This window comes from Triticum aestivum, chromosome 2A (assembly GCF_018294505.1).
Source record: "Triticum aestivum cultivar Chinese Spring chromosome 2A, IWGSC CS RefSeq v2.1, whole genome shotgun sequence".
Taxonomy (NCBI): Eukaryota; Viridiplantae; Streptophyta; class Magnoliopsida; order Poales; family Poaceae; genus Triticum; species Triticum aestivum.
This window is the reverse complement of record NC_057797.1, coordinates 235,434,266-235,455,191: the sequence shown is the minus strand read 5'-3', so window position 1 is coordinate 235,455,191 and position 20,926 is coordinate 235,434,266.

Sequence of the window (20,926 nt, the reverse complement as noted above, 5' to 3'; positions counted from 1 at the left end):
TGCGACCAAGCTCAATATCAACAAGCACCCTATGATATTCAACATTGGAGACCTCATGTGGCTACACCTTCGCAAGGACCGCTTTCCCCAAGAACGCAAGTCCAAACTTCAACCACGCGCGGATGGACCATTCAAGGTGCTTGCACGCTACAACAACAACGCATACAAGATCGACATCCCTCGTGACAAGTACTCCGTGAGCGACATCTTCAACATCAAAGATCTCTCGCCCTACCATGGTGATGAGGATTTCAATCCGAGGACGGATCTTCCCCAAGGGAGGGGAGATGATGTGGAGCATCCCAAGATCATCCACATGGACGCACCTACACCTCCAATGACACCACTTGGACTAATGACACAAGCCCGAGCCAAAGCTATCGAAGATAAGGTGAACTCACTCCTCTCTGAACTTCCACTTTCTATGCATGAGACATGGCTACTACCTAAGTCCGAGGTGTTGTGCATGATTAGGTACCAAGAGGGTCCTCCCGAAGATGTGCATGAAGATGTACAAGTCCCCAAGTCCATGGAAGAGGAGAACCAACGGAAGGAGCCAAGAGCATCTCCCAAGCCCCGGACATCCGGCCAAGGCCCCGGACGTCCGGCTGCTGGAGCGTCTTCCACTACAGTAGCCCAGCCGTAGAAGGCTACAGGCCCCGGACATCCGGCCCCGGCAGCCCAGACATCCGGCCTCTCCCAAGCCCCCGGACATCCGGCCCCTCCGAACCCAAGAGCAACAAATGCCACCGCTCCAGCCCATACATCCGCCCCCCCGAGCCCCGACATCTGGCGTCGCCTGAAAGCCCGGACATCCGGCCCGACCAGGCCGGACATCCGGCCTCCCCTGTCTGCGCAGAGTGAAGGGTCGAGGCCCATGTATCCCTTCTACCCCCTAGACTATATATACTCCACTGTGTACAACTTTCTAGGATCAGCAAAGGATTAGCTCATATTTTTTGTGAGAGCTTTGGTCATCCACTTGGTTACCTTCTCCTCGGAGATCCGAGCCTCCACCAGAGAAGATCCCCCAAGCGGATTCAAGACCCCTCTGTAGGGAAGAACATCAAGACCTCCTCATGGAGAAGAACCGGTTACCCTATTGTATCATCCCTAGTTGACCGTGGATCATGTATCTTACTTTATGTACTCGAGGATCTAGCCCATGTGTGACTTGTTCTTGTTAGTTTGAGTGTTCCTCTCGTGTTTCCCCTTGTGATTTCCCTCATTCCCCTTGTTGTGTTCCTCATGTTCTTCGCGGGATCCTGTCCTTTCGTGAAAGATCGGGCGATTAGGGTTCTACCCTACATCACAAGACATGTCAATGAATACCGCGTCTCGAAACGCGAAGCGGGAGGCTGGAAAACGGTTCGAAATAATAATAATTCCGAAACACAATACCTCGCTGAAGAAGTTGTCAGAAGACATAACCTATTTTTTGTTTGAAGTATTTTCCCTTCGTGGTCCAGGGTTGTAACTATTGTATAGAGCCGGATATAGTCCTTTTGATCAACTACTTTGGAGTATTCGGAGGAGGAACCCGCCTTGCAATGCCAAAGACAATCTGCGCGCCGGACACATCGTCATTGAAGCCTGGTTCAGGGGCTATTGAGGGAGTCCTGGATTAGGGGGTCCCCGGGCGTGTAGGCTACGTGACGTGGGCTGGGCTGGTGGGTCGAGAGCATACAATATAGAAGGCTCCCTCCCCTGTCCGGATGGGACTCTCCTTGGCATGGAAGGAAAGCTTCGCGTTCAGATATGAAGATTCCTTTCTCTGTAAACCGACTATGTACAAACCCTAGCCCTCTTCGGTATCTATACAAACCGGAGGGTTTAGTCCATAGAGGCGATAATAGTCATAATCATATAGGTTAGACATCTAGGGTTTAGCCATTACGATCTCGAGGTAGATCAACTCTTGTAACCCCTATACTCATAAAAGTCAATCAAGCAGGACATAGCGTTTTACCTCCATCAAGAGGGCCTGGACCTGGGTAAACATCGTGTCCCCTGCCTCTTGTTACCTTCGGTCCTTAGACACACAGTTCGGGACCCCCTACCCGAGATCTACCGGTTTTGACACCGACACCCGCCCTGCCGGTAACAAGGGGGAGGATTTCCCCCGCTCCGCCGAGGCGCCGCCCCGCCGACAACGAGGCGGAGGACATCACTGGCTCTGTCGAGGCCCCGCCCAGCTGCCAACGAGGCCGCGCCACACAGAAAATGAGGAAGAGTAGAACACGGTAGGTCGCCGCCGCTCGGGTCCAAGTAAGGCCATCGCTGCTACCCTCCGGTTGAAGCCAAGCTTGGAGGGTTGACCATTAACGGCGGATTAGCTTCCTGTCGGCGATGTGGAGTCGGAGAGCTGCGCTGGAGAAGAAGCTTCTGTTCGGCTCAGCCGGACACGGGTGGGTAGCTTCGGTTAATTAATTATACCTCCAGGACACCCCTTTTTAGTTGAAGAATGTATGAAATGTAATGAAATCCGGCATGTTTATATGAAATACGGTAGTGTATGAATGAATTTTGTTCGGTTAGTTCGAATTTTTGTATCGCTGGCACTGGATGAACATGCAAAATACTAGCATTATTCCCAGGGTGATCACCTCATTTGCAGCAGTTTCACACATACTCCCTCTGGCCCTTTTTAGTCTGCATATAAGTTTTGTCTGAAGTCAGAGTATCTCTACTTTAAACAACATTATATAAAAAAGTATCAATATTCACAATGTAAAATCAACTGACTTGAAAGAAATATAATATGTGAAGTAAAAAAGAACATAGGGAGTACAAAAAGTTTGAGCACCTTTTTAGCGTTCCTGTAAATTGCAATCAAACACACAGGACTGGCAATTCACAGAGAACATTCAAAACAATCGATGATTATGCATCTCAGTGATTCACATGTCAGAGCCAATATTTACTTCACAACTAAAGAATAAAGAAAAATCGATCGATGCTGCTGACAGCAAAGGGCATCCCATTCGAAATCAAACGCATGTCTTCTTGCTAACATCAATGAGCAAAATTTGACAAGGTTGTCCCATTCCAAAATGTCAAATGTGTGTTGTTTTGCATACATCAATGGTCAAACTTTGACAAGGTTTTCCCATTCCAAAATATCAAATGCCTACGATTGTGGAATGGGCAGGGTTTGCCATCAGTCCGGACATTGACATGGCACCTTGTGCTAAATAAACCAGCTGTCCTTTTTGTGCAGTTCCACCAAAATCAACCAAATTCATGCGTAGCTTGTATGATTTCGCCTTTATATGTTGCAACGCCTTCAACATATCGGCACCTCCTTTCTTGTGGTGGAAATGAATGATTCGAGAATATTCAATGTATTCGAGAACATTTTGTGCAGTTCCCATTGAAATCAAGTTGAGCACCCATGTTTACATAAATAGAAAAAAGTGATTAATATAAAACAAAATGTACTATGAATTGACAGTTTAAACAGGCAACCTACATGATCCATGTAGAGCACACATTTAAAAAATGGAACTCACAGGAAAGAATCCTAAAACAACATTGTATTGGTCATCACACCAACAAAGATGGAGATCCGTGAGTCCTTATGAGCTGAAGTTAGTTTGTTATTGTGGGCAGTAACGTAACCATCCTTCAACTGCTTCCTTATGATATGAAGAGGATGATCCTGTTGTGCAAAGGCAAGAGAACAACTAAATGCTGCATCCTTGTTTACTCGAAAAAAAGGAAAGGAAATAATTAAAACAACACAGATGAAGCACTTATTGAGGACAATACCACTTTTTCATGACAGTATCTAAACAGTAGCACAACACCAATAGAGATGACAAAGCTCAATCATATGGATGAAATCCATGGGCCAGTACCAACCTTTGTCAAGAGACTTATTGTGTAGAGCATACAGATGAAGCACTTCTCGGGAACCATCTATTGTTATCTATTGTGGTTGCTATGCTTACTATATACTCCTCGATTAGTTTAATGTTTCCAACATCTTCTTGTGCAGGTCCACTAAAATATGTTATCTTCAAAGAAAATCTACATATTACATTAAGAGTGGCATCAAATGAGTGGCAAAACAATTGCTCGTTCCAGCCATAGCAGTAAATTAAGATGCAAAACTATAACATTACTTGTGTCATCATAGTTCCGGTGCTTCATTACAGCATCGAGAGTTGATTTTTGTTTTTCTTCTGCTTGTTCTTCTCCTTCATCACTTGGTTCAATAATAGGCAAGCTTCGCCTTCAATGTAAGATTTTGCATGTCAATTAGGGAGCACAAGTATAGCACTAAACAATGACATTAATTTTCTGATGATAGTAGCAAAATATAGGCCAAAAGTTGTGAAATATCATTATCTTACCTCAATGGGATATTATGGTGCACATACAGATTGGAAGTCTTTTCTCCATTTTTGCAGTTCACTAAAATAAAGCAACATTACCGTATAAGTAGCACAACATATGAAAACACACTGCACAATCATGTGAAAAAAGGCTAGTACTGACCTCTCATGACGTAGTATTCAAACAACTCACAAGAAGAAGATCTGAAACAAATTTGCCAACACGGATAGGAAGTCAGATCTCCTCTTGTGCAGTTCCACTAAGATCAAGCAATCAAGCAATTGTCAGTGTGACATTTTGGTTGAGCCGCACAAAACACTCTTAAAACAAAAGTGTTTTATGCAGTGCAAAAAAAGGTTGCAATAGCAACATGGTGAAGTAGATAACCCTTTTTACACAGAGGTGCAAAGGAAACAACTACTGGTCAATAATGGATGACACATAAGCCCACAAAAGAAGCATCTAACTTATCTAAATGGGAAACAAAGCAAGACAGTAGCATTTCTCAAACAGTGGCATTGATTCATATTAACATGTAATTTGCTTTTAATTGCGGCATTGCTTTCATTTTCCAGCGGCATTATTAGATTAACAACAGCTAAAGAGTTGTACGGGACAGTGGACGCACCAACACCATGTGCATCTACCGATGTATAAAGGGGTGATGCACAGTCTATTGCAACAAAGAACAAACAACCAAGGAGCGTATTTGTGTTGGTCCCAGTTTTGTTATCTTTAGACACCTTTCCCTATGTGAGGGTAGCAAATCTAGTCATGCTCAAACTCTACAGCCTTGTCCCCCACCAACAGAAAGATCACTTCATTACAGATGTGTGTACTATGTTTGTCATTGTTTTCCCTTTTCGACCAACGTAGGTGCTGGATAGCCAGTCTGTACTACTTCCCCTTCCTTTCCTCTTTGAACCACGTCCTAGATTCATGCAAACTTTCCCCACTACTTTCCTGTTTGATCTGACACCTAGATTCGAGTGTAGAAGCAGAGAAAAAAATCCACATGCAGCTAGAGCAATGCATGTGGAATAAGTAAATTATACCTTAAGGTTCTCGGGGTGTGGCTCAGTGGGCAGTCGGAGGCCAATATGCCCACACTATGTACGGCAGCGAGGAAGAAGGGGCCGGAGGCCCTCCCGCGTCGCCGCTGGGTGAAAGATAACAGCTGCACCGATAGTGAGTTCCCTCCCTCGCCAACGGCGATAGCGTTAAGCCTCCTTCCCTTCCCGGTGGACGGATCATGCCGGCTCTTTGACCAGCAGTGAGGGGGGGGGAGAGAGGCCAATGAAGTCTTGTTTAGATCTGGAGAGGGTGAGAGAGTGTGAAGAGAGCAACTACAAGCGTTGTGGCTCCAACGTTTATATATATACTGGAGAGAGAGTGTGAAGAGAGCAAACCCTAGAAAACAAGCGACGAGGCTGCAGTGTATATAGATGGAGTGGTTTTCTTTTTCTCTCAATAAAAATCGTTTTAAATTGTGCACGAAACGAACACTTTATTTAACGTAGTGAAGAAAAACACTGGGGGCAATGCTAATACGTCAAGAAAATTTAATGCTCAAAGGAGTCAACTCGCAATTAACGCAGCACGCCTCCTTGTCGCGCTTACTAACATTCACGGGTGGTACACGACCCTTCGAAGTGAACAACAACTGGACCACACACGGTCAAAATATCGGAAAGGTGGGCTGCACCATCCTCCAATTTTAAATATTTTGGGCACTTGTATTCAGCTGAAGTCAGTGTGCCACCGTATGTACTAAGGGTTATAGCGGGTGCTAAGAAACTAGGGCGTATTGAGAGTAACTGTCATGCCGTTTATTTGTAGGGTCACTTGCAAGCTGTGAAACTCTATTCTCCTCTTATTTAGTGGATGAGGCAAATCTTTTGCCTCTGTTTCAGAAAAAATGAGAAATTCAATTTCAATTATTAGTTTGTACACTTTGCTCTCTTCCAATAATTTTAGGCACTTGTATTCGACCTAAGTCAATGTGCCACCGTATCTCATACTACTCCCTCCGTCTAGGTGTATAAGTCATGTTAGAAGGTGCAGCGGGACCAAGGTGCAAGCAGATTGGAGGAGAAGGAGAAACTTGACCGGTCCTTCCTCCAATCAAAGCCCTGAATTCTCTCTCTAAATGCAACAGTTAATCACAACAATTAAGAGATGCCATTTTAGCTACCATGCATGGCCACGTATTAACTCGCATGCAAGCCGACTTTGATTCCTTGACTGATCAACGCGTAGTTGCACTCCATGCATTGGGTTTCCGGGGGAGATAACAAGGCAGAGTAATTAACGCTAGCTAGCAATGAGGCTAGGAGGGGATTGAGATGTGAAGTTAATGGACGACGCCTAAAATTTTTGGGAATATCTGATTTTAGTAAGATGACTTAACACCTAGACGGAGGGAGTACTTGAAAGTGCTAGTTATCGACTAGAGGGGGGTGAATAGATGATTTTATGAAAGTATTCAAAACACGGGGGCTTTGAAGAAAAATAGTAGAAATGAACCTATTGATATGTAACGGAAGGTAGACTACACTAGACAAGCCATAGTCAAATAAGCAATGAAGTGAAAGCACGAAGACTATCAGTAGCTAGGTAGTATGGATCAGGATGGAAGATAGTATGAAGCCAAACAACAACAGTCTGCACACAATGAAGTCAATCAGATCATGCAAGTAGGCAATGACTTCACGAAGACAAACTTTAAGTAAAGAGAGGTAAAGGATAGAACCAGTTGCTTGGTGAGGACAAGGATTAGTTGGATCAGTTCCAGTTGTTGTGACAACTGTACGTCTGGTTAGGGAGGCTGAGATTCAACTCAGAAGACCGTGTCTTCACCTTATTCCCCTTGAACTAAGGACACATAGTCCTCGCCCAATCGCTCTGGTAAGTCTTCAAGGTAGACTTCCAAACCTTCACGGACTTCATGCACCAGCAATCCACAATGACTCTTGGATGCTCAGAACGCGATGCCTAACCGGCTGGAGGATTCACAGTCCTCAATTGTAACAAGTCTTCAGATCATGTAGACAAAAAGACTTAAGTGATGCCTAACACTCTTTGGCTCTGGGTGTTTAGGGCTTTGTCCTCGCAAGGATTTCTTTCTCAAATGCTTCGGAGGTGGGGTGCTCTCAAATGACAAAAGACGTGCACTAACTCTGAGCAGCCACCAATTTATGGTGTAGGGGGTGGGCTATTTATAGCCAGGAGGCAACCCGACCTGATTTGTCCGAAATGACCCTGGGTCACTATGGAACTGACACGTGTCCAACAGTCAGATTTCAAACACACGCGGCAGCTTGACTTGGGCTACAAGTGAAGCTGACTCATCCAGCTCTGGATAAGATTTATTCTCACTGTCTTCGCTCGAAGACATAGGATTTGGTTGAGCATCACTTTAGTCACTCTGACTTTGTTCACTTGGACCCCACTTAACAGTGCAGTGGTTCCTATGACTCAACAAAGAAGAAAAGGAAACTACAAAACAACTATGTCTTCGCACTCCATTGTCTTCACGTGAATGTCTTCTCGAGTCATAATCTTCGTCGTGAATATTTTCACAGACCACCATTGTCTTCAATGTCTTCACACATTTTTAGGGGTCATCTCTGGTAGGTAAACCTAATCAATGAGGGACTACTACCTGTGTTATCCTGCAATTCTCACAAACACATTAGTCCCTCAACCAAGTTTGTCGTCAATACTCCAAAACCAACTAGGGTGGCACTAGATGCACTTACAATCTGCCCCTTTTTGGTGATTGATGACAAACTGGTTGAAGTTTTGAGCGGGGATAAAAGTATGTGAAAGTTTGAGAATTTAGGCATTGTCTTCATAAGTAGCAAAAGTCTCCCCCTGAAGATGTGCATATAAGTAATTTGCTTTCGAATGCAAATGCACATGGCAGGTTTTGCTTTGTGGACATCCTCTTCAACTTACGAAGAAAATTCATCATGCATATAAAGATATAACGATGATAATGACATGCATAATGAAAAATGGACGTCTGCGAAATGACTTCATGCGGGATTTATCATCACATCACAGAGTATCAGGAAAAGTAGTAGACGACCATCGACTTTAAGTGTTACAACCCAAAGAACTAAATGTATCAAAAGGCGAGAGTTGTAAACACTTGGCAAAATAAATAGTGCAACCACCCATAAGGATCTGCTTGAAGACTATCAACTCATATGCTTCTCCCCCTTTTGTCAACAAGGACCAAAAAGGTTTGAAGACATAAAGTATCTACTCGTTCCCTTGAGGAGTAGATGCAGGTGCAAGGTCGATGTTGGAGTTTGGTGGTGCTGAAGGGCCTGGTGCAGTGTCGAGATGCAGTGAAACCATGGTTGGTGAAGTGGCATCGTCTTCTTCATCGATGACTCTCGCAACAATAGTTGCAGCCGAAGATGAATACTCAGAATCTTTAATGGATGGAGTGTGGCGCCAGCTTGCATTGCGAGGAGGAGTGGAGTCAAAATTTAAACCCTTAGCGAAGCCATATTCGCGAAGATCTTCTTCAGGGCATAGTAGTGTGAGACTCTTCCAGGACCTCCGACAGGCTTCATGGGCAACAAATGAGTTCTTGGTGGCCAAGTTTCTGATGTGATTGACGTCCACCAAGATACTCTACATCTGATGCTTCAGCCAGTCCTGATGCTTATCCTGCTTCTGATGTAAGGCCACAAGAAGCTCTCGGTCATTGAGTGCAGGAGAATGCTTGCGAGGCCTTTGAGCAATTATACTCTTAGTGGCTTCAGTATTTGCACGATGGGGCACACACATATTTCCAGCCAGAGGATAAGCAGGAGTTGCAACATTTGGAACATGAATCCCCTCCATTGGTTGCATGAAGCTTTGATGATCAGCATTTTGAAGACATCGAGGCGTTTTGGCAGGCTCTGGGTAGACGGCTTTGCTACGTCTTGAGCTTGCGTTGGTTTTCCCCGAAGAGGAAGGGATAATGCAGCAGAGTAGCGTAAGTATTTCCCTCAGTTTTTGAGAACCAAGGTATCAATCCAGTAGGAGGCCACGCTCAAGTCCCTCGTACCTGCACAAAGCGATAGCTACTCACAACCAACGCGATTAGGGGTTGTCAATCCCTTCACGGTCAGTTACGAGAGTGAGATCTGATAGATATAATATTTTTGGTATTTTTGGTATAAAGATGCAAAGTAAAAGTAAAAGCAAAGCAAGATTAAAGTAATGGAGATTGATATGATGAGAATAGACCCGGGGGCCATAGGTTTCACTAGTGGCTTCTCTCAAGAGCATAAGTATTCTACGGTGGGTGAACAAATTACTGTTGAGCAATTGACAGAATTGAGCATAGTTATGAGAATATCTAGGCATGATCATGTATATAGGCATCACGTCCGTGACAAGTAGATCGAAACGATTTTGCATCTACTACTATTACTCCACTCATCGACCGCTATCCAGCATGCATCTAGAGTATTAAGTTAAAAACAGAGTAACGCCTTAAGCAAGATGACATGATGTAGAGAGATAAATTCATGCAATATGAAATAAACCCCATCTTGTTATCCTCAATGGCAACGATACAATACGTGCCTTGCTGCCCTTTCTGTCACTGGGTAAGGACACCGCAAGATCGAACCCAAAGCTAAGCACTCCTCCCATGGCAAGAACTACCAACCTAGTTGGCCAAACCAAACGGATAATTCGAAGAGACTTGCAAAGACAACCAATCATACATAAAATAATTCAGAGAAGATTCAAATACTATTCATAGATAGACTTGATCATAAACCCACAATTCACCAGTCTCAACAAACACACGCAAAAAGAAGATTACATCGAATAGATCTCCACAAGAGAGGGGGAGAACTTTGTATTGAGATTCAAAGAGAGAGAAGAAGCCATCTAGCTACTAACTATGGACCCGAAGGTCTGAGGTAAACTACTCACACTTCATTGGAGAGGCTAGGATGTTGCAGAAGCCCTCCGTGATGACAGCCCTCTTCCGGCGGAGCTCCGGAACAGGCCCCAAGATGGGATCTCGTGGATACAGAGAGTTGTGGCGGTGGAATTAGGTTTTTGGCTCCTGTTCTGATCGTTTGGGGTACATGTGTATATATAGGAGGAAGAAGTACGCTGGAGGAGCAACGAGGGGCCGACCAGGCAGGGGGGCGCGCCCTAGGGGGGGCGCCCCCCACCCTCATGACCGCCTCTTTTGTTCCTTGGAGCAGGGTCCAAGTCTCCTGGATTACGTTCGGTGAGAAAATCACGTCCCCGAAGATTTTATTCCGTTTGGACTCCGTTTGATATTTTGTTTCTTCAAAACACTGAAATAGGTAAAAAAAACAGCAATTCTGGGCTGGGCCTCCGGTTAATAGGTTAGTCCCAAAAATAATATAAAAGTGGAAAATAAAGCCCAATACAGTCCAAATCAGTAGATAATATAGCATGGAGCAATCAAAAATTATAGATACGTTGGAGACATATCAGGCATCCCCAAGCTTAATTCCTGCTTGTCCTCGAGTAGGTAAATGATAAAAAGAGAATTTTTGATGCGGAGTGCTACTTGGCATAATTTCAATGTAAATCTTCCTAATTGTGGTATGAATATTCAGATTAGAAAGATTCAAGACAAAAGTTTATATTGACATAAAAAATAATAATACTTCAAGCATACTAACAAAGCAATTATGTCTTCTCGAAATAACATGGCCAAAGAAAGTTATCCCTACAAAATCATATAGTCTGGCTATGCTCCATCTTCACCACACAAAGTATTTAAATCATGCACAACCCCGATGACAAGCCAAGCAATTGTTTCATACTCTTACTTTCTCAAAACTTTTTCAATCTTCACGCAATACATGAGCGTGAGCCATGGATATAGCACTATAGGTGGAATAGAATGGTGGTTGTGGAGAAGACAAAAAGGAGGGGAAGATAGACTGACATCAACTAGGCATATCAACGGGCTATGGAGATGCCCATCAATAGATATCAATGTGAGTGAGTAGGGATTGCCATGCGACGGATGCACTAGAGCTATAAATGTATGAAAGTTCAACAAAAGAAACTAGTGGGTGTGCATCCAACTTGCTTGCTCACGAAGACCTAGGGCAATTTTGAGGAAACCCATTATTGGAATATACAAGCCAAGTTCTATAATGTAAAATTCCCACTAGTATATGAAAGTGACAACATATGAGACTCTCTATATGAAGAACATGGTGCTACTTTGAAGCACAATATATGAGACTCACTATATCATGGTGCTACTTTGAAGCACAAGTGTGGAAAAAAGGATAGTAGCATTGCCCCTTTTTATTTATTTTCTTTTTTGGGGCCTTCTTTTTTCTTGGGCCTTTTTCTCTTTTTTTATTGGGACAATGCTCTATTGAATGATGATCATCACACTTTTTATTTATTTACAACTCAATGATTACAACTCGATTCTAAAACAAAGTATGACTCTATATGGATGCCTCCGGCGGTGTACCAGGATATGCAATGAATCAAGAGTGACAAGTATGAAGAAATTATGAACGGTGGCTTTGCCACAAATACTATGTCAACTACATGATCATGCTAAGCAATATGACAATGATGAATGTGTCATGATGAACTAAATGGTGGAAAGTTGCATGGCAATATATCTCGGAATGGCTATGGAAATGCCATAATAGGTAGGTATGGTGGCTGTTTTGAGGAAGGTATATGGTAGGTGTATGATACCGGCGAAAGGTGCGCGGTATTATAGAGGCTATCAAAGGTGGAAGGTTGAGAGTGTGTATAATCCATGGACTCAACATTAGTCATAAAGAACTCATATACTTATTGCAAAAATCTAGAAGTTATCAAAGCAAAGTATTACGCGCATGCTCCTAGGGGGATAGATTGGTAGGAAAAGACCATCGCTCGTCCCCGACCGCCACTCATAAGGAAGACAATCAATAAATAAATCATGCTCCAACTTCGTCACGGTTCACCATACGTGCATGCTACGGGAATCACAAACTTTAACACAAGTATTCTTCAAATTCACAACTACTCAACTAGCATGACTTTAATATTATCACCTCCATATCTCAAAACAATTATCATGCTTCAATCTTTTCTTAGTATTCAACACAATCAAAAGAAAGTTTCACAAATCTTGAATAACAAGCATATTATTATTAAGCAAATTACCATGCTATTAAGAGACTCTCAAAATAATTTAAGTGAAGCATGAGGGATCAATAGTTTCTTTAAAACAAATCCACCACCATGCTCTAAAAGATCTAAGTGAAGCACATAGAGCAAAATTATAACGCTCAAAAGATATAAGTGAAGCACATAGAGCAAAATTATCTAGCTCAAAAGATATAAGTGAAGCACATAGAGCAAAACTACTTAGCTCAAAAGATATAAGTGAAGCACATAGAGCAAAACTACTTAGCTCAAAAGATATAAGTGAAGCAAATAGAGTATTCTATCAAATTTCAATTCATGTATGGCTCTCTCAAAAGGTGTGTACAGAAAGGATGATTGTGGCATACTAAGACACAAAGACACAAATAATACAAGACGCTCCAAGCAAAACACATATCATGTTGGTGAATAAAAATATAGCTCCAAGTAAATTACCGATGGAAGTGGACGAAAGAGGGGATGCCTTCTGGGGCATCCCCAAGCTTTGACTTCTTGGTGTCCTTGGATTATCTTGGGGGTGCCATGGGCATCCCCAATCTTAGGCTCTTGCCACTCCTTATTCCATGATCCATCAAAAGAATTCACCCAAAACTTGAAAACTTCACAACACAAAACTCAAAATAGAAAACTCGTGAGCTCCGTTAGCGAAAGAAAACAAAAGACCACTTCAAGGTACTGTAATGAACTCATTATTTATTTATATTGGTGTTAAACCTACTGTGTTCCAACTTCTCTATGGATTATAAACTATTTTACTAGCCATAGATTCATCAAAATAAGCAAACAACACACGAAAAACAGAATCTGTCAAAAACAGAACAGTCTATAGTAATCTGTAGCTAGCGCAAGATCTGGAACTCCAAAAATTCTAAAATAAATTTTTGGACGTGAGGAATTTATCTATTAATCATCTGCAAAAATAATTAACTAAATAGCTCTAACGCCCTCGATGTGGCTATATCTCCTAGTTGTCGAAGCACGACTTAGAGGCATAACCGCATTGAAAGCAATGTCGCAAGTGAGGTAATCTTCACACAACCCATGTAATACATAAGGGAAAGAGATACATAGTTGGCTTACAATCGCCACTTCACACAATTACATGAATAAAGCATTACATCAACCAAATACAATCAAGGTCCGACTACGGAACCAAAATAAAAGAAGAACCCCAAATGCGACAAGGTCCCCGATCGACCCCAACTGGGCTCCACTACTGATTAACTAGAATGGAACAACATAAAGGACAAGATCTTCATCGAGCTCCTCCTTGAGCTTGGTTGCGTCACCTGCTTGGTAACATCAGCACCTGCAAACTGGTTTTGAAAGTATCTGTGAGCCACGGGGACTCAGCAATCTCACACCCTCGCGATCAAGACTATTTAAGCTTATGGGTAAGGTAAAAGGTATGAGGTGGAGCTGCAGCAAGCGACTAGCATATATGGTGGCTAACATACGCAAATGAGAGCGAGAAGAGAAGGCAAAGCACGGTCGAGAAACTATGATCAAGAAGTGATCCTATAGCAACCTACGCCAAACATAACTCCAACACCGTGTTCACTTCCCGAACTCCGCCGGAAAGAGACCATCACGGTTACACACGCGGTTGATTCATTTTAATTATGGTCAACTTCAGGTTTTCTACAACCGGACATTAACAAATTCCCATCTGCCCATAACCGCGGGCATGGCTTTCGAAAGTTCAAATCCATGCAGGGGTGTCCCAACTTAGCCCATCACAAGCTCTCACGGTCAATGAAGGATATTCCTTCTAGCAGGAAGACCCGATCAGGCTCGGAATCCCGGTTACAAGACATTTCGACAGGTAAAACAAGACCAGCAAGACCGCCCGATGCGCCGACATCCTGATAGGAGCTGCACATATCTCGTTCTCAGGGCAACACCGGATGAGCGCTCCGTACAACTAAAACCAACCCTCAAGTTTCCCCGAGGTGGCGCTGCAAAGGACTCTAGTTCGGACCAACACTTAGACAAGCACTGGCCCGGGGGGGTTAAAATAAAGATGACCCTCGGGATGCGCGACCCCAAGGGAAAAGGCTAGGTGGCGAATGGTAAAACCAAGGTTGGGCCTTGCTGGAGGAGTTTTATTCAAGGCGAACTGTCAAGGGGTTCCCATTATTACCCAACCACGTAAGGAACGCAAAATCTGGGAACATAACACCGATATGACGGAAACTAGGGCGGCAAGAGTGGAACAAAACACCAGGCATAAGGCCGAGCCTTCCACCCTTTACCAAGTATATAGATGCATTAATTAAATAAGATATATTGTGATATCCCAACAAATAAACATATTCCAACAAGGGACAACATCTCCATGTTCCAACAAGAAACAAACTTCAATCTTCACCTGCAAGTAACAACACTATAAGAGGGGCTGAGCAAAGCGGTAACATAGCCAAACAACGGTTTGCTAGGACAAGGTGGGTTAGAGGCTTGGTTAAACAATATGGGAGGCATGATAAGCAAGTGGTAGGTATCGCAGCATAGGCATAGCAAAAGAGCGAGCAACTAGCAAGCAAAGATAGAAGTGATTTCGAGGGTATGGTCATCTTGCCTGAGATCCCGCAAGGAAGAAGAACAAGTCCATGAAGGAGATAAACGGACGTAGTCGAACGGGTCCTCACAATCACGACGTTACCGGAACCAACCCGAAGAAGCAAACACCAGAAAGAAAGCACACAACATAGTAAACAAATCATGCATGAACATGGTATGATATGCGAGATGCGGTATGCGATGCATATGCATGATTTGCAAGGGAATGAATGAACCTGTCCTCAACATGGAAATCCAAGTGTGCCACTGGAAAGGTGAGATGATTTCACTTGAAAATGATATAAAGAACGCCGGAATCGGAGTCACGGTTTGGAAATGGCGAGCAATTCAAATATGGCACCGGTCTGCGATTTACAGCAAGTAGCCATCTAAATGCAACAAGACAAACATGCTACAACACTCAAACATGGCAACAAAATACATGGCAGGGATCCATTCATGAAGCTTAACAAAAGACTAGCACTGAGCTACGGCCAATTCATCCATTAACAGGTGCAAACAAGCATGGCAAAAATGCAATTGGTAAGCAGATCTCAGACTTAGTGAAATTAACACTTGCCTGGAATTCCAGATCAGATAGCACACTTTGGAGCATGAAAACTATAAGCTACAGGAACTTAACATGTCAAATTAAAGCATGTCATGGAGCTACTCAAAGAGCTTAACAAAAGTCCCTTAGTGACCTTGAGCCAAAAGGGATAAGAAAACACAATTGCAAGCATGTGAACATGGCAAAAACATAAACAGATCACACACTTAGTGAAAACTGGAGCATGCAAAATCAGATATCAAGTAGGCATGTTTACGAGCTCTATGCACTCACTACAGAGCAAGTCATGACAATCTAAGCATGCACCCATCAAGAATACACATTATACAAGATAGACATGGCAAGAACAATAACATAGCATGCACGGATCAACTACAACATCATCGGCAAAATCGCTAACAAGTAGACAATCTGCCCAGATTCACGAAATAGCAAAAGTAGAGCTCGATTGACTCAAGCTAGGGTGCTCCATAATTGCAAACAAAGACATGGATGGATAGAGCACCACAAGATTAACAAATAATCCTTACTGATCATCCTCAAAAGAGGCACGGATCACTAGGAAACAACATGAACATATGGCATATTGATAAAAACAGATCAAGGACTTAGTGGAATTGCTAAGTCCCTGAAAACAGCATTAACGAATGCACCACTTTGCAAGCTTGTGCTAGTAACCACACACATCACAAAAATACATGGATTGCACCTCTGGAAAGATGGCAAAGCATATAACAAAACTCATGTAGAGCTCAGGGGCATATCATGCACACAATAAACATGGCAAAAATGACAAATAACTATATGGAGCAGCAGATCTGACAATTATCTCAAATAGCATTCTTCTAACAGCATTTAGGGCATCAAGATGAACTCAAATGAAAATTATGCAATGAGATGAAATGATGTGCTCTTTGAGACGAACAATTTGATATGTTATATGCCCAAAACGGAGCGACGGATGCAAAGTTACGATGCGATGAACATGGCAAAATAATTAGGGTTTCGGGAGGAAAGTCAACCGAGGCAAATATCCCAGATCCAGATCTGGCCGGGCGCGTTTTACGAGGTTGGCCGGCAACTGTTCACCGGTGATGGGGCGCGGTCGGAGCAAGCGGACGAGGAGGAGGTCGGCGGCGGTCGGGCAGCGGAGCCGGAGATGGCGGCGCGAGGCGGATGGAGCGGCGACGGCGGTCGACGGAAGCGGCTCCGGCGCGGGCTTGCGGCGGCGGCCCGGTGCGGCAAGCCGGGCGGCGGTGGAGCCACCGGAGATGGCGGCGCGGTGCTCCGGGAGGCCGGCCTCGGGGAAGAGAGGCGACAAGAGGCGAGGAGCCTCGGGCCCGGTCGGCGTCGTGGAGGGCCCGCGGCGGGCTTCGTGGGCCGGGCGTGATTCGCGGCGAAGTGGGGCTCGTGGGAGCTAACGTGGCTACAGCGGTGCGGGTCGGACAATGTCCGGCCCGGCGGATTTTGTCCAGCAGCGGTGGGTGGAGATGGACCTAGGGATTTCGGGGGGAAGGAGAAGGAGATTTTCGGGGGTGTCTTTATATAGGCATAGAGGGAGCTAGGAGAGTCCAAATGAGGTGCGGTTTTCGGCCACGCGATCATGATCGAACGCTCTAGGTGATGGAGAGGGTTTTGGTGGGTTTTGGGCCAAATTGGATGTGTGTTGGGCTGCAACACACACGAGGCCTTTTCGGTCCCTCGGTTAACCGTTGGAGTATCAAACGAAGTCCAAATGGTACGAAACTTGACAGGCGGTCTACCGGTAGTAAACTAAGGCCGCTTGGCAAGTCTCGGTCCAATTCGGAAATGTTTAACCTCCACACACAAAAGGAAGGTAGAAATGACCACCGGAGGAGAACGGAGCGCCGGATTGCAAAACGGACAATGGGGAAAATGCTCGGATGCATGAAACGAACATGTATGCAAATGAAATGCACATGATGACATGATATGCAATGCATGACACGCAAGCAATGAAAAGGCAACAACAACGAATAACTGGACGACACCTGGCACATCGGGCTCGGGGCGTTACAATAGCACTCTTCAAATAACAATGACAGCAGTTCTCGTGAGCGCTAAAGTTTCTGTTTTTTACAGCAAGTTCAACAAGACTCTCCCCAAGTCTTCCCAACGGTTCTACTTGGCACAAACACTAATTAAACACAAAAAAACACAACCAAAACAGAGGCTAAATAATTTATTTATTACTAAGTAGGAGCAAAAATCAAGGAATAAAAAAATTGGGTTGCCTCCCAACAAGCGCTATCGTTTAACGCCCCTAGCTAGGCATAAAAGCGAGGATAGATCTAGGTATTGCCATCTTTGGTAGGCAATTCTTTGATGAGGCATCTGTTTCCCTTAGGGATTTCTTTCTTTCTAGTGATTATTAAACTTTTAGGAACAAGATCAAAAAATTCATGTGTAGCAATTGGTTCCTTAATGATATCAAAAAGATTGGGATGAATACTTATAGATTTAAGATCCACAGTTTCCTTAGATGATTCACCCTTATTTTTAGGAACATACATAAGCTTGGTAATTTTAGTAGGAGGACTTGGATTATTCTTTACGGAAGAAAAAGCGGTTCCCAAGTTTGTAATGATACCCTCAAGTTTATCAATTCTAGTAGAATCTAAGTTCATTTTCTCATTAACTATGGGTTCTTTTTCCTTAATATTTTTCAAAGTCGTTCCTACCTTAGATCCATATTGAGTAATTTGATTGTGGATCTTTTTATCTAGATTTTCACTTGATTCAATAGTAGCAACTTTATTTTCAATAATTTCAAGTCTTTGCATAACATGCTCCAAAGTTAACATGGTTCCATTAACCAAAAGAGGTGGTGAGCCAAATAAATTTAGCATAGCATTATAAGAATCAAAAGTATGGCTACCCAAGAAGTTCCCTCCGGTAATGTATCAAGGATATATCTATACCAAGGATTAACACCTACGTAAAAATTGTGGAGAAGAACTAAGGTAGATTGCTTCCTGGTAGATCTATTTTGGGCATTGCAAATTCTATACCAAGCATCTTTTAGATTTTCTCCCTCCCTTTGTTTAAAATTTAGAACTTCACTCTCGGGAGACAACGGAGAAGATGTGAGACTAGTCATGACGACAAGCAAACAAACTAGCACACAAGCAAACAAGAGCAAACGGGCAAAAAGAGGCAAATAGAGAGGGAGGATAGAGAGAGAGGATGAATAAAAACCGCAAGGGTGAATTGGGGGGAGAGGAAAACGAGAGGCAAATGGCAAACAATGTAATGCGAGAGATAGGGATTGCAATGGGTACTTGGTATGTTGACTTTTTGCATAGACTCCCTGGCAATGGCGCCAGAAATCCTTCTTGCTACGTCTTGAGCTTGCGTTGGTTTTCCCCGAAGAGGAAGGGATGATGCAGCAGAGTAGCGTAAGTATTTCCCTCAGTTTTTGAGAACCAAGGTATCAATCCAGTAGGAGGCTACGCTCAAGTCCCTCGTACCTGCACAAAGCGATAGCTACTCGCAACCAGCGCGGTTAGGGGTTGTCAATCCCTTCACGGTCACTTACGAGAGTGAGATCTAATAGATATAATATTTTTGGTATTTTTGGTATAAAGATGCAAAGTAAGAGTAAAAGCAAAGCAAGATTAAAGTAATGGAGATTGATATGGTGAGAATAGACCCGGGGGCCATAGGTTTCACTAGTGGCTTCTCTCAAGAGCATAAGTATTCTACGGTGGGTGAACAAATTACTGTTGAGCAATTGACAGAATTGAGCATAGTTATGAGAATATCTAGGCATGATCATGTATATAGGCATCACGTCCGTGACAAGTAGATCGAAACGATTCTAGATCTACTACTATTACTCCACTCATCGACCACTATCTAGCATGCATCTAGAGTATTAAGTTAAAATTAGAGTAACGCCTTAAGCAAGATGACATGATGTAGAGAGATAAATTCATGCAATATGAAATAAACCCCATCTTGTTATCCTCGATGGCAATGATACAATACGTGCCTTGCTGCCCCTTCTGTCACTGGGTAAGGACACCGCAAGATCGAACCCAAAGCTAAGAACTTCTCCCATGGCAAGCACTACCAATCTAGTTGGCCAAACCAAACAGATAACTCGAAGAGACTTGCAAAGATAACCAATCATACATAAAAGAATTCAGAGAAGATTCAAGTATTATTCATATATAGACTTGTTCATCAACCCACAATTCATCGGTCTCAACAAACACTGCGCAAAAAGAAGATTACACCGAATAGATCTCCACAAGGGAGGGTGAGAACTTTGTATTGAGATTCAAAGAGAGAGAAGAAGCCATCTAGCTACTAACTATGGACCCGAAGGTCTGAGGTAAACTAATCACACTTCATCGGAGAGGCTAGGATGATGTAGAAGCCCTCCGTGATGACGGCCCTCTTCTGGCGGAGCTCCGGAACGGGCCCCAAGATGGGATCTCATGGATACAGAAAGTTGCGGCCGTGGAATTAGGTTTTTAGCTCATGTTCTGATCGTTTGGTGTACGTGTGTATATATATAGGAGGAAGAAGTACGCCGGAGGAGCAACGAGGGGTCGACGAGGCAGGGGGGGGCGCCCCCCACCCTCGTGACCGCCTCTTTTGTTCCTTGGAGTAGGGTCCAAGTCTCCTGGATCACGTTCGGTGAGAAAATCACGTCCCCGAAGATTTTATTCCGTTTGGACTCCGTTTGATATTTTGTTTCTTCAAAACACTGAAATAGGCAAAAAAAACAACAATTCTGGGCTGGGCCTCCGGTTAATAGGTTAGTCCCAAAAATAATATAAAAGTGGAAAATAAAGCCCAATATAGTCCAAAACAGTAGATAATATAGCATGGAGCAATCAAAAATTATAGATACGTTGGAAACTTATCAGGCTTCGACAGACAGATCAACCTCAGGCAGAAATATCAGATGATTTGCATGTTTAGGGTTGATAGTCAACAGTGGAGTGAAGCTTAATGAGACGCATCACCCATGGATCATAAAACTTCAGGCCAAACAGATCAATCCCAGATGCAGCAAGTTGTCTGATGAAGAAATTCTTGGTGTTGAATCTGATGCCATTGACAATGTAGAATACCAAAGTCTTCATGGCTCCCTCAAGTTTGGCTTCAGCAATATATCCCTTGATTGGCCATAGATTACGGCTCAGAATGTGATAGACTGTGCGGGGCAGGTACTCAAGGTCCTTGATGAAGAATTCCTTGTGATATTCAGCATCTTGGGGCAATGGC